The sequence below is a fragment of the Mustela putorius genome, unplaced genomic scaffold (assembly GCF_011764305.1).
Source record: "Mustela putorius furo isolate JIRA1106 unplaced genomic scaffold, ASM1176430v1.1 tig00003853_pilon_pilon_pilon, whole genome shotgun sequence".
NCBI classification, from domain to species: Eukaryota; Metazoa; Chordata; class Mammalia; order Carnivora; family Mustelidae; genus Mustela; species Mustela putorius.
The window spans coordinates 64435190-64453382 of record NW_025422005.1 but is presented as its reverse complement, the minus strand read 5'-3'; the positions used below and the strand labels follow the sequence as shown (position 1 = coordinate 64453382).

The window sequence follows — 18193 nt, the reverse complement described above, 5'->3', positions numbered from 1 at the left end:
TTGTACTTTGATCATATTTTTATTAATTTGGCCATACTTTTGAAGAGAACTAATAAGGATTTGTAAATTATCAGATACAGTTTTCTTCACTCTTTGTATATATAAATTTTCAGTGAAAGCTAACAAATATATTTTGTTAAATGTTAGATAGAATTTATTCTTAAAGTAGTTCATTTACTTATTTTATTTATTTATTTATTTTAAAGATTTTATTTATTTATTTGACAGAGAGAGATCACAGTAGGAGAGAGGAAGGGAAGAGATCACAGAGAGAGAGGAAGGGAAGCAGGCCCCCTGCTGAGCAGAGAGCCTGACGTGGGACTCAATCCCAGGACCCTGAGATCATGACCTGAGCCGAAGGCAGCGGCTTAACCCACTGAGCCACCCAGGCGCCCCTGTAGTTTATTTTTTTAATTTAATTTTTTTAAAAGATTTTATTTATTTATTTGACATACAGAGATCACAAGTAGGCAGAGAGTCAGGCAGAGAGAGAGGGGGAAGCAGGCTCCCCGCCAAGCAGAGAGTCTGATGCGGGGCTCGATCTCAGGACCCTGAGCTGAAGGCAGAGGCTTAACCCACTGAGCCACCCAGGTGCCTCTCTTAAAGTATTTAAATCAGTTGAAACATTAAAAAAAAAAAAAACTTTCTTAAGAATTTTAAATGATCTAATCCTTCTGTGGGGTGGATTTCCATCAACTGATACTTACTAATTAAGCAAGTGTCTCTTGTGCCTGCTTCATGCTAGCAGAGTGCTGGTTGCTGGAGATACATAAACAGATAGGTCACCTGCTTTAATAAAATGTGGTGTATTATATGTAACTATTGCAAGTCATCTATATTTTTATGTGTCCAATACTCTCAGATTTATTTATTTTTCTGGAAGATTTCCTTTTGTCAAAAGAAAGAAATATGAAATGTTAGGTGTCATCTGCACTTGAAGGTCAGTGTGAAATGATGATAAACACTTATGAAATATTAATTAAGCTGGTAAGAAAAAGTGTTTGCCAAGATCATCAAAGTTCTATGTCATTGTTTGCCCCATCCCCTGCCTTCCCCATTCAGAGTCTGATATTGGAAAAATGAAAGTCTCAGATATCATAAAAACTAACATTTTGGTTAAATTTGGTATATAGTTTGAGAAAAAAATTTAAGATGTCAGATACTTTATTGGTGAGTACATTTTCATTAGTTTTGAATGTGATTCTTTAAAACTTTTCATGTTCTGAAATTTATTATAGACTTAATATTCTGACTTTATAGTATAAATCATAACAAGGGGCTAAAAATGTAAATGACTGGTTCTTTTTGAGAATCTTCCATAGTTTACATTTTATTCAGGTATTTTATAAGTGTTTTGCAAATCTAGTTTAAGGGAACTATCAGTACTTCTTATAATTGCATGAATATTTCATACTTTGGGTGATTTAGAGGATTTTGGTGCCTGGTAATTTTGATTTTTTTCTTTTGTTTGTTTCTAGTTTGTTAGAAATAAGACCTTAGATATGAATTTTATTTTATTTTTTTTAGAAGTAACTCTTTGAAACTTAAAGTAACTTACAAAACCATGGAAAACTTATCTTGTTTAAAATGTTTCAAAGATTCCTGGGCCTACATTTAGGGGTTGTTAGAAATAGATATTATTTTTTCATTCCTAGACATAAATAGATACTATTTTTTCATTCCTAGACATAAATAGATACTATTTTTTCTTTTCTAGACATAGTAATTTATATCTGTGTTGAGTCCCAGATTTAACTAATTAATTTAAGTACCTTAGAGAGTAGAAAAATTATAGTAGCTTGTTAATCATGCTTGTAATCATATAAAAAATAATGATTGTGTAAGACCTGCATCTAATATTGACTTACTAAGTGTTCTGAAGAGTATGTGAGAGCGCCAGGGTGGTTCAGTGGGTTGAGCCTCTGCCTTAGACTCAGGTCATGAGCTCAGGGTCCTGGGATCAAGCCCTGCATTGGGTTCTATGCTCAGCCTGCTTCCTCCTTTCTCTCTCTCTCTCTCTGCCTGCCTCTCTGCCTACTTGTGATCTCTCTCTGTCAAATAAATAAATAAAATCTTAAAAAAAAAAAAGAGTATGTGAAACTCTCGGTCACTGGAACAGTAAATTAAGACTTCCTAAGTATTTCAGTGCTACGGTAGTTACCTTTGCTTAAAGCTGGTGCATCAGTAATAATGACCCTTTAAAATAATTTTTATTAGAAAACATGCAGTCTGGGCTCCTGTTTCTTTGCTCTGGCTTAATTCAGTTCAGCAATTATCTGTTGAGTACTCACTGTAAGTTTGGCCAAGTCTTAGACACCACATATTATAAAAGGTAAGTTAGATTTGGTTGGGTCCATTTCCCCAGGAGAAACACACTTTAATCTACTACCCATTTTCTTCCCTATTTGTATTTTAGTTACATGACCCCTAAATGTAGGCCCAGGAATCTTTGAAACATTTTAAACAAGATAAGTTTTCCATGGTTTTGTAAGTTACTTTAAGTTTCAAAGAGTTACTTCTAAAAAAAATAAAATAAAATTCATGTCTTGCTTTTGGTTCTTTCGACCGTTTTGCTCCCTTTCACCATTAGACTTTTTTCTTGTATCTCCCGTGTCTCAATTAATTATGAGAATATTTATGAACCTGTTACTTTTCCATAACATTTGAGATGTGTTTGCAGTGTATTTGTTTATGCCTTTCCTTTTGTTTTCCTTCCCTCGTAATTGTTGCAGAATAGAAAGGCAACTGATAATTGGAAAATAAGTACATGAAAGAATGTACAAAGTTTTTTTATTCCCTTAACAACTCTAATTTTTCCATATTTGCCTTTATCCTTGTCTTTATTTTTTTCTTGAAAGACTTATTTATTCTCTGCTCAGCAGGGAACCTGCTTCCTCCCCTCTCTCTGCCTGCCTCTCTGCCTACTTCTGCTATCTGTCTGTCAAATAAATAAATAAAATCTTTAGAGACTTATTTATTAATTTTAGAGAAACAAGAGCAAGAGAGGGAGAGCAGGCACATAGCAGGGGAGGGGCAGAGGAGAGGGAGTGAGATTCCCAAGCAGATTCCACACTGAGCCTAGAGCCTGATGCAGGGCTCAGTCTCACGACACTGAAATCACAACATGAGCCGAAACTAGGCGTTGACCGCCCAACCACCGGGCCACCACGGTGTCCCCTTGTCTCCTTTTCTTATCTGGCTTAGATTACCTGATCTTTAAGAACATAGCTCTCTTGCCACATTTTTTCTTCTCCTCTCCCATTGTTTTTCCTTTGTTACAACTGAAAAGAAATCACATACTTCTGCATACTGGTACCACTATAAATTAATGATTTCCAGTTACAAAGTGGGGCCTCTTGGGTGGCCTGGACCTGCCATATTTCCCTAGTCAGTTTTTCTTGGTGACTATTTAAGATCTCTTTAACTCTTGCTAAGCCACCAGGCCCTCACTTTGCAGGTGATCTTGCTTTCTGCTGCATGAGAAAATAGAAGGTAGCAGAGGAGAACTAACTCAGTCAACATCCTGCCACATAACTTATCTGCATCTGTACCTGTAGTTTGTGAGAGTGTAGCCTTCTGATTATGCTCTTGGGAGTCAGAGAGGCTTAGTTGGGTTCAGATCTACCACTTGAAACCTTGGCAAGTTACTTAACCTTGAGGTTTTGTTTCCTCATTTATAAAAAGAGTTATAATATATACAGGGGCACTAGCAGTTAATATTTTATAAGTAGTAAACTTTTAATTCGAAATGATGGTGATGATGATAAATGATCTTTAAGTAAATGGAGTGATCTCTTTTTTTCCTGCCTGAGGCTAAGCCTTCCGCCATTGAGTTGAGCTCCATTCCCTCTTAACTTTCTTTTAGGAACCTTGCTCTATTTGTTATTACTCTTACTTTTCAGAATCAGCCTTTCCAGTAGCCCTTTCCCATCAGCATTTACACGTTTCAGTCTTTCCTGATTTAAAAATCATCTCATACTCTATATACTTTTTCAGCTATTTTTCTGTTTACTTTCTCTCCTTAACAGCTAAATTTTTTTTTTTTTAAAGATTTTTATTTATTTATCAGAGGGAGAGAGAGTGAGCACAGGCAGACAGAATGGCAGGCAGAGGCAGAGGGAGAAGCAGGCTCCCTGCTGAGCAAGGAGCCCGATGTGGGACTCGATCCCAGGACGCTGGGATCATGACCTGAGCCGAAGGCAGCTGCTTAACCAACTGAGCCACCCAGGCGTCCCAACAGCTAAATTTCTTGAATAGGTTGAGTAATTTGCCAGTTTCCCGGTACCAGGAGAGACTCTGAAAAGAGAAAAGTGATAACTTTTCTTACAGAGGCCTGACTGTATTTTCAGGATTGTTGGTGAAACCTTAATGCAAAAGAAAATGTCCTTTGAAATGCATTCAAAATTACATTTTGGGGCATGTGGGTGGCTCAGTTGGTTGTGTTTGCCTTTGTCTCAGTTCATGAACCTGGGGTCCTAGGATCGAGCCCAGTGTCAGGCTCCCTGCTCCCTCTGCCCCTTCCTACCATTCATATGCTTACTCTGTCTCTCTCTGTCTCACTATCAAATAAAATCTTAAAAAAAAAATTACACTTCTTGTTAAATATACATTGAGAAAATACACAATGAAGACTTTGGAAAGGGGCAAGTGTTTTTGTACAGTTGTTGGAGGCTATCAGAATTCCTCTTTAATTATGAATGACAAATGTTTTATTTAAAATATTGTTTATGGTCCATTCAATAAAAAAAAGATACTATTTCTCTTCTGTTGCATTCTGTTTTTGAATTAGTATTTGTACTAGTAGGTGAATAGGGAGAGTTGTTAAATAGGATAATTTTATTACTATTCTGCTATTTAAAAATAAGGCAGGAAATTAAGGCTTCATTTAGGTTTTTGGTCATTTCTGAATTTTAGATATAAGCTAATTTTCCTAGTGTATACAAACTAAGCTCAATATTACACGTAGATTAGGATATATAAATAATCGTATTATGGAAAAAATTAATGGCAAGAACATTCTGCCAGTGTTTAACCTTTCCAAGTTTTGGTTATGCCATCCATAAATTGGTACAAATACCTGTTTCAGAGGGGTTTTGATCAATAATAAATATAATCATATATATGAATATAATTTATACTCTAAATATTCATAGGAGGAGTACAACGAAGATAACAATAGCTGTACAAAGTGTAAAGTTAATAGTACAAGTATAATGAAATTATAAGGTAGTTGTGTCAATACAAGAGGTAAACAAATATTTTTATTCCACCTTGTGATTTTAAAATTTTATATAAATCCAGCTGGTACCAGATGCTTAGGATACACCCCCAAAAAAACCAAAAACCAAAACAAACCCAAAGACTTCCACCAGTTCTTTAAGTACATTGTGCTGTGAATATGTTGGTCTAATACATATTATTATGTAACTTATAATTGTTTTATATATATGTGTGTGTGTGTGTGTGTGTGTGTGTGTGTATGAATGAAGATGTATCATACTAAATGGAAGAAACTGTTGTCCTTAACCTTTTCTTCCTCTTCCCCTCACCCAGCCTCCTCAACAGAATGTATTTTTTAGGAGTATATTGTCATGCCAGGCATTGTGGTATACATTTTAATGTCACTACTGTGTTGAAGCACTAAAGTTAAAAGACTAGGATTGTGCTTAGTGACTTAAGGTGGGTAACCATAAAAGGTCTGGAGGTTACATTTATTTGACAAAGATTTTATATATTTTTTAAAAGTTTTTATTTTATTTATTTATTTGACAGGAGAAAGAGATCACAAGTAGGCAGAAAGGTAGGCAGAGTGGCGGGTGGGTAGGGGGAAGCAGGCTCTCCACTGTGCAGAGAGCCTGATGCCGGGCTCGATCCCAGGACCCTAAGATCATGACCTGAGCCGAAGGCAAGGCTTAACCCACTGAGCCACCCAGGTGCCCTGACAGAGATTTTATATTTGAAATGCCCTAGCAGTTATTTATTTATTTATTTTATTAAAGATTCTATTTTTTAATTTAATTTAATTTAAATTTATGTTAAATATTTTATTTATTTATTTGACAGAGAGAGAGAGAAAGAGAAATAACAAGTAGAGAGGCAGGCAGAGAGAGGAGGAGGGAGCCCAATGTGGGGCTTGGTCCAGGACACTGGGATCATGACCCGAGCTAGAGGCAGAGGCTTAACCCACTGAGCCACCCAGGTGCCCCCAGAGATTCTATTTTGTTAACAGAAAGAGTGGGAGAGAGAGAGAGTGCAAGCAAGGGGAGTGGCAGAGAGAGAGAGATGCAGGCGCACCACTGAGCAGGGAGCCTGATGTGGAGTTTGATGTCAGGACCCTGGGATCATGACCTGAGCCGAAGGCAGACACTTAACTGAGCCACGCAGGCACCCCTAGCAGTTACCACTTTAAAGCAGAATAGAGATAATATCTAGAAAGGTGTTTTGAACAGGTTTTCATATTGAACAGAGAGAACAGCTGAGAATTATTTATAAACTGGTGCATTCTAGAACCATTAGAGTGATTATTCAATGTGATAAAGTTTAACCAGGAGTAAATGACAATAAATTTGCTAGCATAAATTTTTTAATGTAATTAGATAGGCTCTCTTAAATTCTTATGTTTCAACTTATTATATGCCTAAAATAAATATTTAACCCTTTTGCTATTCTAAGACAGCAGAGCAATAGTGGCTACAGGAAAGATTGTAAGATTGGTTGATTGATTTTTAAAATATATTTATTTAGGGATGTGTAGGTGGCCTAGTTGGTTAAGCGTCTGCCTTCAGCTTGGGTCATGATCCGGAGTCCTGGGATCCAGCCCCCATTAGCCTCTGCTCAGCAGGGAGTCTGCTACTCTTTCTCCCTGTCGCCCTGTTCGTGATCTCTCTCTCTCTTTCTCTGTATCTCATGGTCTCAAATAAAATCTTCCAAAATTTTTATTTATTTTAGAGGGGGGATAGGAGAGCAAGAACCTGGGGGGTGAATAGGAGCAGAGGGAGAGGGCAAGAGTCTCAAGAAGATTCTGCATTGAGCCTAGAGCCCAGTGCAGGGCACAATCTCATGACCCTGAGATCACCACCAGAGCCCAAACCAAGAGTTGGACACTTAACTGACTGTGCCAACTGGCACCCCTACAAGATTTATTTTAATTTAATTATTTTATTTTATTTTTAAAAAATGTTTTATTAAAGTTTTGTTTTTTTAAGTTTTATTTTAAGGGGCGCCTGGGTGGGTTAGTCATCTAAGCATCTGAGTCTTAATTTTGGTTCGGGTCATGATCTTAGGGTCGTGGAATGTAGTTTGTGGAGCCTGCTTAAGATTCTCTCCCTTTGCCCCTTTCCACCCCACCCCCACCCCGCCACCCTGACTGCTCTCTGATAGGTGCAAACTCTCTCTCTCTTTTAAAAAAAATAGTATTTTAAAGAACAGTTTTGGATTTACAGAAAAATCAAGACTATATTACAGAATTCCCTTACATACCCTACCTCTTTTCCCCTATTTCCCCTATTTTTAATATTTTTGTACGATATTAGTTATAACTAAGCAGTATTAATACATTATCATCTAAACCCTGTACTTTATTAGTTTTTACCCATTATCTTTTTTCTGTTCTGAAATCCCATCTAGGATACCAATTAGATTTAATTATCATGTCTCCTGAGGCTTCTCTTGACTGGCAGTCTCAGACTTTCCTTGTTGATGATATAGGCAGTTTTGAGGGATACTGGTCAGGTATTAATATTCCTTTACTGGAATTTGTCTGATGTTTTCCTCATGATTAGGCTGGGGTTGAAGGTGTGGGGAAGAAGAACACAGAAGTAAAGTGCCATTTTTATCACATCATACTGAGGGAATGTTACTATTTCTATGATGCTATTTCTATGATGTAGTGCCATTGATGTTGACTTGATTACTCAGCTGAGGTAGTATTTATCAGGTTCCTCCATTGTATTCTTTTTTCCTCACCCTTTCCATACTGTATTTTGGAAAGAAGTTACTCAGTGCAGTACACACAGGATTGGGGAGTTAGGTTCTCTTTCCTTGAGGGCAGAGTGTCTACATAAATTATTTGGAATTCTGCTTGGGAGATTGTTCTTTTGTCATTCAATTATTTATGTCAGTATGGACTCAAATATTTATTTTTATACCTTGGGTTATAATTTAGTCCTATTTTATTTTGTTGCTCAAATTGTTCTGGCTTTGGCCATTGGGAACTTCTCTCTTGGCTCCTATGTCCCATCAAGGTGGTGTATTTTTGGGGTGTGTGTGTGTGTGTACTAACCTCTGTATGTACACATATACATAAATTTTTTTAAAATTTTATTTGAGAGAGAATAAGAGAGCATAAGTAGAGGGAGAGGCAGTAGCAGGCTCCCCACTGAGCAGGGAGGCAAGCACAGAGGTCCATCCCAGGACTCTGGGATCATGAGCTAAAGGCAGACACCTAACCGACTGAGCCACCTGGGCTCCCCTCCATAAATATTTTTCCCCTCCATAAATATTTTGTATATAATCATCTGCATCTCTACTAAGCTAAACCTGAGTTCATATTTTGACTTTATCTCTAATCCCTTATATTAACCTCTGGATCATTCTAGCTCCTCCCCTTGTTCATCTATAAATTCCGAGTCCAGCACTGGCCAACTTGGTCATCTATCACCATTTATTTGTTTAATTCCAGTATAAGTATATAGTAGTATTAGAATTGTTAACTCTGGGAAATAACTACATCAGTTAGAATATGTTATAACTACATCAGTTAGAATATTGCCTTTAGTGTTAGCAATGCCATGCATCTCTGAAGCTACCTAGGTCAGGACGTTTTCCTTTTTACCCCTCAGTGAGATTTATAATACAGTTAGATCTTCCATCAGTTTATATTTCTTCCTAGGATGCCCTGACCTTCTAAATGATTTTTTTAAATTTGCATAATGGTTCACTTTTTTGCCTTTAAAGGTTTATGGTTTTGACAGATGCATAATGTATGCATCCAAGATTGCAGTATTATTTAGAATAATTTCATGAGTATAAAAACATCACCTTTGTGTCTGTCATGTTCAACCCTCCTGTCTTCCCCTCAGCTTCTGAACTTTTTACTTCCCTTGTAGTTTTATCTTTTATAAAATGTCATATAATTGAAATAATAATATATAGCCTTTTTAAACTGAAGGAATTTAATTTTTAAATGCTCTTTTCTAGTATCCTTAGAAACTTGGTCTTGGAATGACCTTGGTTTAAGTCTCATCCAGATTTCCACCTAATATGACACTTCTACTGTATCCTTTGAATGGTGGTCATTCAATATCTGTTTGAACTTAATACTGACAGAGAACTCACTGCTTCATGAAATCTTTGCTTTTATTGAGCCTCAGATTCTTCTCTAGAACAACTGCTCAGTGATGTGAGTTTGACCTTGAGGTAACTTGAACTATATCTCTTCCTTTTTCTGTATAGCAAACTTTCATATCTTAAAGACAGTTTTAATAGGTTCTCTTGGATCATCTACAATTCTTTTAACTTTTCTGCTTTTCAGAACCCTAGCTGGTTAACAACTTTTTTTTTTAAGATTTTAATTTATTTATTTGACAGAGAAAGATCACAAGTAGGCAGAGAGGCAGGCAGAGAGAGAGAGAGGGAAGCAGGCTCCCTGCTGAGCAGAGAGCCCGATGCGGGACTCAATCCCAGGACCCTGAGATCATGACTTGAGCCGAAGGCAGCAACTTAACCCACTGAGCCACCCAGGTGCTCCTGGTTAACAACTTTTGAGTATACTTCAGTGTTAAATATGTTGTTCAGAATGTAATCTTACACATTGGCTACATTGCTTTCTTTTGCCATTTTCTCAAATTTATGTTAACACATTGCAGCCATATTAGCCTTCCAAATACAAAGATTTTCTTAAATCATCATCGTTCAAAACTTGGCAACTGCTCTCTGTTGCATTAGAGTGGTATTTCTTTATGAAGGACATGTTTCAGAATTGTCTGTGGAGTTTTTGTTTTTAAAAATAGGTGCTCAAGCTGTATCTCCAGGAATTCTGGAAATGGAAAGTGATGTTAGAGACTTTTATTTTGTAGAAGAGGAGACTGAAGGCCTGATAGGCTGATCTATTTGATCTTCTCAGAATGGGACTAGAACCCGTATTTCTTGGTCCTGTTGGATCTATAGTTCTTTCATTTAAAGATTTTTATTTTGTGTTCTTAACTCCCCTCGTGTATTTTCTCTGGACTATCGCTGTTATTTCAATATGTTGTTTCAGTGTGTGTCACACTTAACCTGCCTTTGTGTTTTCCTTGCACTGTTCTACCTGGAATATCTTAACCTTCTTTTATATTGAAATACACAAATTTTCAGTGTTTACTTGGTTTTTACTTCTTCTATGAAATAGTGTTTGTGTCTCCCAGGAATGATCACTTTGTTTATAACATGGTCAAATTTTATGTATGTTTTCCTCTTACAGTATATTAATCATTATAATTTTTGTTGATGTTGGGAATTGAGTAGAAATTTTATAAGCTGCTTTGTCTTTCAGTATTTAAATGAGCAACTACCAGTATACACGTGCACACTGTCTTACCTTAATTATAATGATCATGATGTAGGATTGCATGTTGATTATACTTGTATCCTTCCTTCAGAATGGCTGACATAGTGCTATATATACAGTGAGCATACTTGGTAAAGTGTTTGGTTTCATACAAGTTTAAGCTAGTGTTACGTGTTTTTGAGCAGCTACTTCACACTTTAACATCATAATTGAACTTAAGATCAGTTGGGGGGCTCACAGTTTTCTGTGTCTCTTAAGGCAAGTTCATGCCATCTTGTACTTGTTTGACTGCTTTGTAGTTCAACCATTTTTTAAAAATATTTTATTTATTTATTTGATAGACAGAGATCACAAATAGGACAGAGAGGCAGGTAGAGAGAGAGGAGGAAGCAGGCTCCCTGCTGAGCAGAGAGCCCAATGTGGGGCTCGATCCCAGGACCCTGGATCATGACCTGAGCTGAAGGCAGAGGCTTTAACCCACTGAGCCACCCAGGCGCCCCTAACCATTTTTTTGTTTATGTGGTTGAATTTCATCTTGTCTAGTATTCTAGCTTGCTTGTTATTTTTTAATCCTGATTTTTTTCATCTACAGTATTTGCTAACCTTCTCAACTTCATGTCATCCATAAATTTGGTAAGTATGTCTTTTATCTGTCCCTCTAAGTTTTACATATGGAAAAGGACCAAGGCTTTATGTATCTTTAGCATACCTAAAAAACTTACAAGAACATACATACCATTATAATAGTGTTCTATATACAGTCATGTAACTGCTGAGAACTCACCTAAATAACTATTCAGTTATTCATATATTCTTTCATGGTTTTGTTCTCATTTTTATGAGCACTTTCTGTGTCTCTTGAATCTTACTGTGCTATAGAATAGTACAAGAAGTAGAAAAATGGCCTTCCTCTCAAGGATTGCACAATATAAAATACAATAAATGAGATAAGACATACTTAAAAACTAGTGGGATAGGTGCACCGTAAGATTCTTGCCTTCAAGAAATACACTATTCATTGACCTACAGCCAGAACAGCCAATTTCTTCATAAACCAAAGCCATTATATTTTTACATAATTTCATTTTAGAAGTAACCACTGCAGAGTAAAGCCAGTAATATATCATGAGTAGACATTGTGAAGCAGGAGACACTTATCCTTTAGAGCTTTTTCTTTTTTAAAAATATTTTGTTTGTTTATTTGAGAGAGAGAGTGTGTGTAAGCGAGAGAGCACAAGTGGGGGTAACAGCAGAGAAGGAGAAGCAGGCTCCCCGCTGAGCAGGGAGCCCAATGCAGGGCTCGATCCCAGGACCGCGGGATCATGACCTTAGGCAAAGGCAGCTGCCCAACCGACTGAGCCATCTAGGCACCCCTCCCTTAGATCTTTTTAAATAACTTTCCCCTCTGAGAGCAGTTACTTGGCATACATATTAATATGGGCAGAGCATACATACATAAACTCAGGTCTCAAATACAATGTTGAAGAAAACAGTGACAACGCTGTATTAAAATGTATACAATATTAAGTGAGTCCATCCCTGATAATGAGTGACCAGGATTTTTTTTTTTTTGTATTTTTATTTTAATTCCAGTGTAGTTAACATTCAGTGTTACATTAGTTTCAGGTGTACAATATTGTGATTCAACAATTCTGTACATTACTCATGCTCATCACAAGTGTACTCCTTAATCCCTATCACCCATTTTCATGCATCCACCCACGACCCACCTCCCCTCTGGTAACCATCAGTTTGTTTTGTATTAGAGTTATGAGTCTGTTTCTTGGATTGTCTGTCTGTCTCTCTTTTATTCCTTTGCACATTTGTTTTGTTTCTTAAATTCCACATATGAATGGAAGCATATGATATATGTCTTTATCTGACTTATTTCACTTAGCATTTTATAGTGAGTGACCAGAATTGAACATATGGCTTATAATCCTAGAATTTTTCACTTTGAAAAGAGCTTTTGCAACTACTTATCTGGTCCATTCTTCTCATTTTGTAGCTGAGGAGTCCAAGGCCCAAGGTTTAATGGCTTGAATAAGCTCCCATAGTTAGTTGCTGATAGAGCTGGAACTTGATCCTGGACTCCTCTGTGAATCTTAAATAAAGTTCTAAAACTATAAATGTTCTCTCTATAACATTTTCTTCCTAGAAAGCTTTCCCATTTAAAAAAATGTGCAATATCTCATGCATATAATACTAAAGAAATACATGCAGGTACAGAGTAACTGTGAAATAAAACAGCCTATAATTGTTTAACCACAATCCAGGTTGTGATATGCAATATGAATAGTACTCCAGAAGTTCTCCTTTGTTAGTTCCTTAGTTATATTTCCTTACTTTTCTTACTTTCATGAAAATCCTTCATTGCCCTTTTAAAAGGTTTTACCATTTACATGTGTATCCCTAAATAAGAAAGTTTAGTTTTTGAACCACACTGCTTATACTCTCTTGTGATATATTACATTTCTGATATTCATCTGTGTTGGTACACATAGATGTATGGTCATTTTCATTACTGTATAATATTCCATTGTATACCTATACCACGGTTTATCTGTTTTCTTAGGTGGACATTTGGGTTATTGCTGGTTTTGGATTATCATGACTAAGACTGTAGTAAATACATGCCACTGTATATTCAGGAGTTTCTTGAGGTTACTACATACTACATATGGGATGTCTGGGTCTTGGAGTATATAAGTTTTCAGCCTTACTAGTTAATTACGAACTGAGATCTACTAGTCCATTGTGAGAGGGCAGTTTACTTCCTTCTCACTCTTACTCCTAGGGTGTAGTCTGGCTCTACAGTCCAGTTTTGATCTTCTGTCATTTTAAGCTATCAGAAGCACTGCTCAGCTTCCTCTTCTGGATCAATAAGTTGCTCCAGGGCAAAAGTGCCCCCAGACATGTTTTAACTTTCTGGTTTTCATCTTATCATGGATCTATTTTTTTTTTTAAAGATTTTATTTATTTATTTGACAGAGAGAGATCACAAGTAGGCAGAGAGGAAGGCAGAGAGAGAGAGAGGAGGAAGCAGGCTCGCTGCTGAGCAGAGAGCCCGATGCGGGACTCGATCCCAGAACCCTGAGATCATGACCTGAGCCGAAGGCAGAGGCTTTAACCCACTGAGCCACCCAGGCGCCCCTTATCATGGATCTTAATTTGGTACCATCTCATGATTCTGTTAGCTCTTTACCACTTTTAAGAGCTTTTATTTATTTATTTATTTATTTTTTAGATTTCTTTTTAGTGTAACAGCGTATTCATTGTTTTTTTTTTTTTGCACCACACCCAGTGCTCCATGCAATACATGCCCTCCCTAATACCCACCACCTTGTTCCCCCAACCTCCCACCCCCCGCCCCTTCAAGACCCTCAGGTTGTTTTTCAGAGTCTATAGTCTCTCATGGTTCACCTCCCCTTCCAATTTCCCTCAGCTCTCTTCTCCTCTCCATCTCCCCATGTCCTCCATGTTATTTGTTATGCTCCACAAATAAGTGAAACCATATGATAATTGACTCTCTCTGCTTGACTTACTTCACTTAGCATAAGAGCTTTTAAGTAGTTTTTCCAGCTTGTCTTTAGTGAATTTGCCTGAAATTTCTGAAAGAGAAAATTTATCCCCATTGAGCTTTTAGTTTTAATTATCATATTTAAAAAATTTGAATTTGCTTCCTTTTCAAAGCACCTTAGTCTGTTTTTGTAGTTTCCTGTTCCTTGTAGCTGTTTTCAAACCTGTCTTTTATTACTCTCTGTCTTGCTTTTTTGTATGCTTGGTAATTTTTAAATAGGAGCTCTTTACTTTCTTTGGAAAATTCTTTATGGGTTATCCTTGAGGCCTAAGATGAGTATGTATTTTTCCAGATAAAATTGTATTTGCTTCTGTGGGTATCTCAGTGTGGGATGGGTGTGTGTGCATTAGTCCAGAAGCCCTGCTTTAAACTTTACTCATGGCTTTTGCTGTTTAAGGCCACCCAGGTAATATGATTTGGACTGTCTTGTGGTATCAGCTTTTTGTGGTTGAAATTTTTATCTGCTCCTTTTCTCAGTCCCAAAGCAGCTCTTCTATGGGATGGGAGTGAAAGGTACAGAAGCCTGAAGGTAGAGCATCTCCTATTCATCTGCCTACCTCAGTGGCTTTGTCTTCTGTTTTCTGGGCAAGTGAAGTACAGAAAATTGAGCCTAGACTTACATGGTCCAGTTATGCCTTCACTTAGATTTTGGCCTGTTAATAAAAAGTCTTAGTATCTTACCAGTTTTTCCACGATATTAAAATAAACAGGTACATTTTTTTTCTTGTCTTTAATTCAGCATTTTTAGTTATTTTCAATACAGAATTGATGATTATACCTGGAAAGGCATATTATCAGAAGCTGAGGTGTTAGTTTCTCTCTTAACACAGAATATCATAAGAGGTTTTTTGATCATCTTCTAATGACTTTCAGATTTTCACAGTAAATGAGAAATCATTTATGAATTATTGAATTTTTGCTGTTCTACACTTTCAGTGTTTGAAACCCTTCATGAAGGCAGAAATAGTATCATACACAGCTTTTGTTTACTAAATAGATAATTTTAAAATACATAAGTTCTGCTGATACCAAAATAATTTCTTTCAGTCATGTATAAATTAAGCTCAGTATTTTGCTGAAAGTAGAAATGCCATACATGATTGAAATGATGGTATAGAGTAATTTGAAGCATTTTCCCCCCCAATTTTATACTGGTAAATTGTGTTAGGATAGAATTTGTTATTGCTTAAAATTTTCTGATTGTTATTCCTGAGAACCAGTTCACTTTATATAGTTTTATCCTGTTGAAAATTATATCCAGCATATGTCTTGCTCTTTTTTCCTCTTAGTTCCTCCTGGTCACCAGTGTGTACATGTGTGCATTTGTACACATGTACACACATGTGAAAGCATACTAGTTAGCTTAGAAGTTTTTCTATACTCCTTTCCCTTTTCTTTGTACAGTATAGTTAAATGAATATTTTTTAAAGTTTTTCAGTATTTATTTGAGAGAGAGCACTGGGTGAGGAGAGAGAAGCAGAGGGAAAGGGGGATAGAGACTCTCCATGCTGTGCTGAGCATGGAGCATGACATGGCGCTCCATCTCATGACTCAGATCACGACCTGAGCCAAAGTCAAGAGTGGGATACTTAACTCACTGAGCCACCAGGCGTCCCTGAATACATTTATTTTTATGTTGCTTTCCTCTAGTTTTTTTCAGTGTTATTTAATTAAGTTCAGTGTTCATAGGATAATCAAACTATTCTTTTTTTTTAAAAATCAAACTATTCTTTATCAGCAGCAGAATGTAATGAATTGCTTCTTCATTATTTGGTTTTTATTTAGGAAATTATAAATGTTAAAAGTCTAGAAGAATAGTATGATAGCCATCTGTATCCCCTTCAGCTAAATTCATCAGTTGTTAACATTTTTAAAGATTTTATTTTATTTTTTTAATTTATTTATTTGACAGATAGAGATCACAAGTAGGCAGAGAGGCAGGCAGAGAGAGAGAGAGGGAAGCAGGCTCCCCGCGGAGCAGAAAGCCCGATGCGGGACTCAGTCCCAGTACCCTGAGATCATGACCTGAGCCGAAGGCAGTGGCTTAATCCACTGAGCCACCCAGGCGCCCCACATTTTTAAATATTTTCTCCTTCTCTCCCTTTTCCCTCATCTTCCTTCCCATTCCATATACTTTTTTTTTCAAGCTGTGACATTTAAAAGTATATTGTAGACTCATGATCCTTTACTTGAGTATAAATCTCCTAAAAAGAAGAATATTCTTCGGGGCACCTGGGTGGCTCGGCCAGTTAAGTGTCTGCCTTCAGCTCAAGTCATGATCCCAGCATCCTGGGATCGAGCTCTGCATCGGGTTCCCTGCTCAGTGGGGAGCCTGCTTCTCCCTCTCCTCTTCCCACCCCCTCATGCTCTTTCTCTCTGTTTCTCTCCTGCTCTCTCTCTCTCTCTCTGTACTCTCTCTCAAATAAGTAAATTAAAAAAAAAAAAAGAATATTCTCTTGTATAATCTTAAGAACTTTATTATACCCCAGTGGTCCGGCATTGATAGAATAAAATGGTATAACCCACAATCTGTATTTATATTTTTCCATCTATACCCAGAAAAATCTCCAAAGTGTTTATCCCCCCCCCCCATGGGACCTGTTTCATGATTATACGTTATACTTTGTTGTTATGTCCCTGTATCTTTAATCAAGAGCACAGCCTAGCAGACTTTTTCTTAAACGGTCAGATAGTAAATATTTTTGGCTTTGGGAATCAATTGCACTTTGCAACGACTGCAGTCTGTATTATAGTTAGAAAGCCACCATAGACATTATGTAAACAGATGAGGGTGGTTATGTTCTAATAAAACTTTATTTATAGAGGGGGTCAGGGGCGAGCCGCATGTTGGGCTCCACACTGGTTGTGGAGCCTGCTTAAGATTCTCTCGCCCTCTCCCCCAGTTGTCTCTCTCTCTCTCAAAATAAGTAAATAAATATGCAAACACGTTATTTATAGAAACAGGCTAAAGGTTGTAGCCCCTCTGATTTAGAATAGTTGTCTTTATTTTGTTTTTATTTTTATTTTTTAATTTTTAAGTAGGCCCGGCATGGAGCCTGATGTGTGGCACCTAAACCCACATGACCCACCAAGCCACCCAGGTGCCCCTAGGCTAGTTTTGTTACGTTTTGCTTTTTAAGACTTATTTATTTATTTATTTATTAAAAGATTATATGTATTTATTTGACACAGAGAGAGAGAGAAGAGATCACAAGTAGGCAGAGAGGCAGGCAGAGAGAAGGAGGGGAAGCAGGCTCCCCGCTGAGCAGAGAGTCCTATGCCAGGCTCTATCCGAGGACCCTGAGATCATGACCTGAGCTGAAGGCAGAGGCTTTACCCACTGAGCCACCCAGGTGCCCCAAGACTTATTTATTTTCGAGTAAGAGAGCAAGAGGGAGGGACAGAGGGAGAGACAGTGTCTTAAGCAGACTTCCTGCAGCGTGGGGCTTGATGTTGCAACCCTAAGATCGTGACCTGAGCCAAAATCAAGAGTTAACGCTTAACTGACTGGGCCACTCAAGTGCCCATATATAAATGTTTTATGTTCACATATGTGAATAAAGAATTCAAGAGGACTTGGAGAATGAAGGGTAATGAATATAACTTAGATGTAGTCTTGAAGAGTATTTATATTTTAGTAAAATATAATTCCACAGTACAAAAGCTAAACTTGTCTTATTTTATGTTGAAGACCTGAAACAATAAAATTAATAATCCTTTGCAACAGGTAAGCCTACTATTTGTAGCAGTGGATTTAGTCTAGAAATGGATTACAAATAATTCTTGATAGATTTAATATAGAGTTGTCCTTGGGGGAACGCTGTAATTATACTTGTGTTCACACAAATATATATACATTTAAAAAATCATTCTATAGATTACTTGGTTGAATGAGTAGCAAAATTGTGAGAGTAGCAAGTTTTGCTGCAATTAAAGAGTTGCAGTATTTTTAGTGCTTGAATTTCCTTTAAATATCTGTATGAACATCTGTAGTGATTGGGTGCTCTACTGCATTTTTTTTTTAAGATTTTATTTATTTATTTGTCATAGAGAGAGAAGCGAGAGCA

At 37.0% G+C, this 18193-nt stretch overlaps 1 protein-coding gene across 9 annotated transcripts in view; it reads left to right on the top strand.

Annotated features, from left to right (window-relative positions):
- The window catches only part of ZZZ3 (zinc finger ZZ-type containing 3), a 120251-nt gene that overhangs the window by 79801 nt on the left and 22257 nt on the right, over positions 1-18193 (top strand). The window lies entirely within an intron of this gene.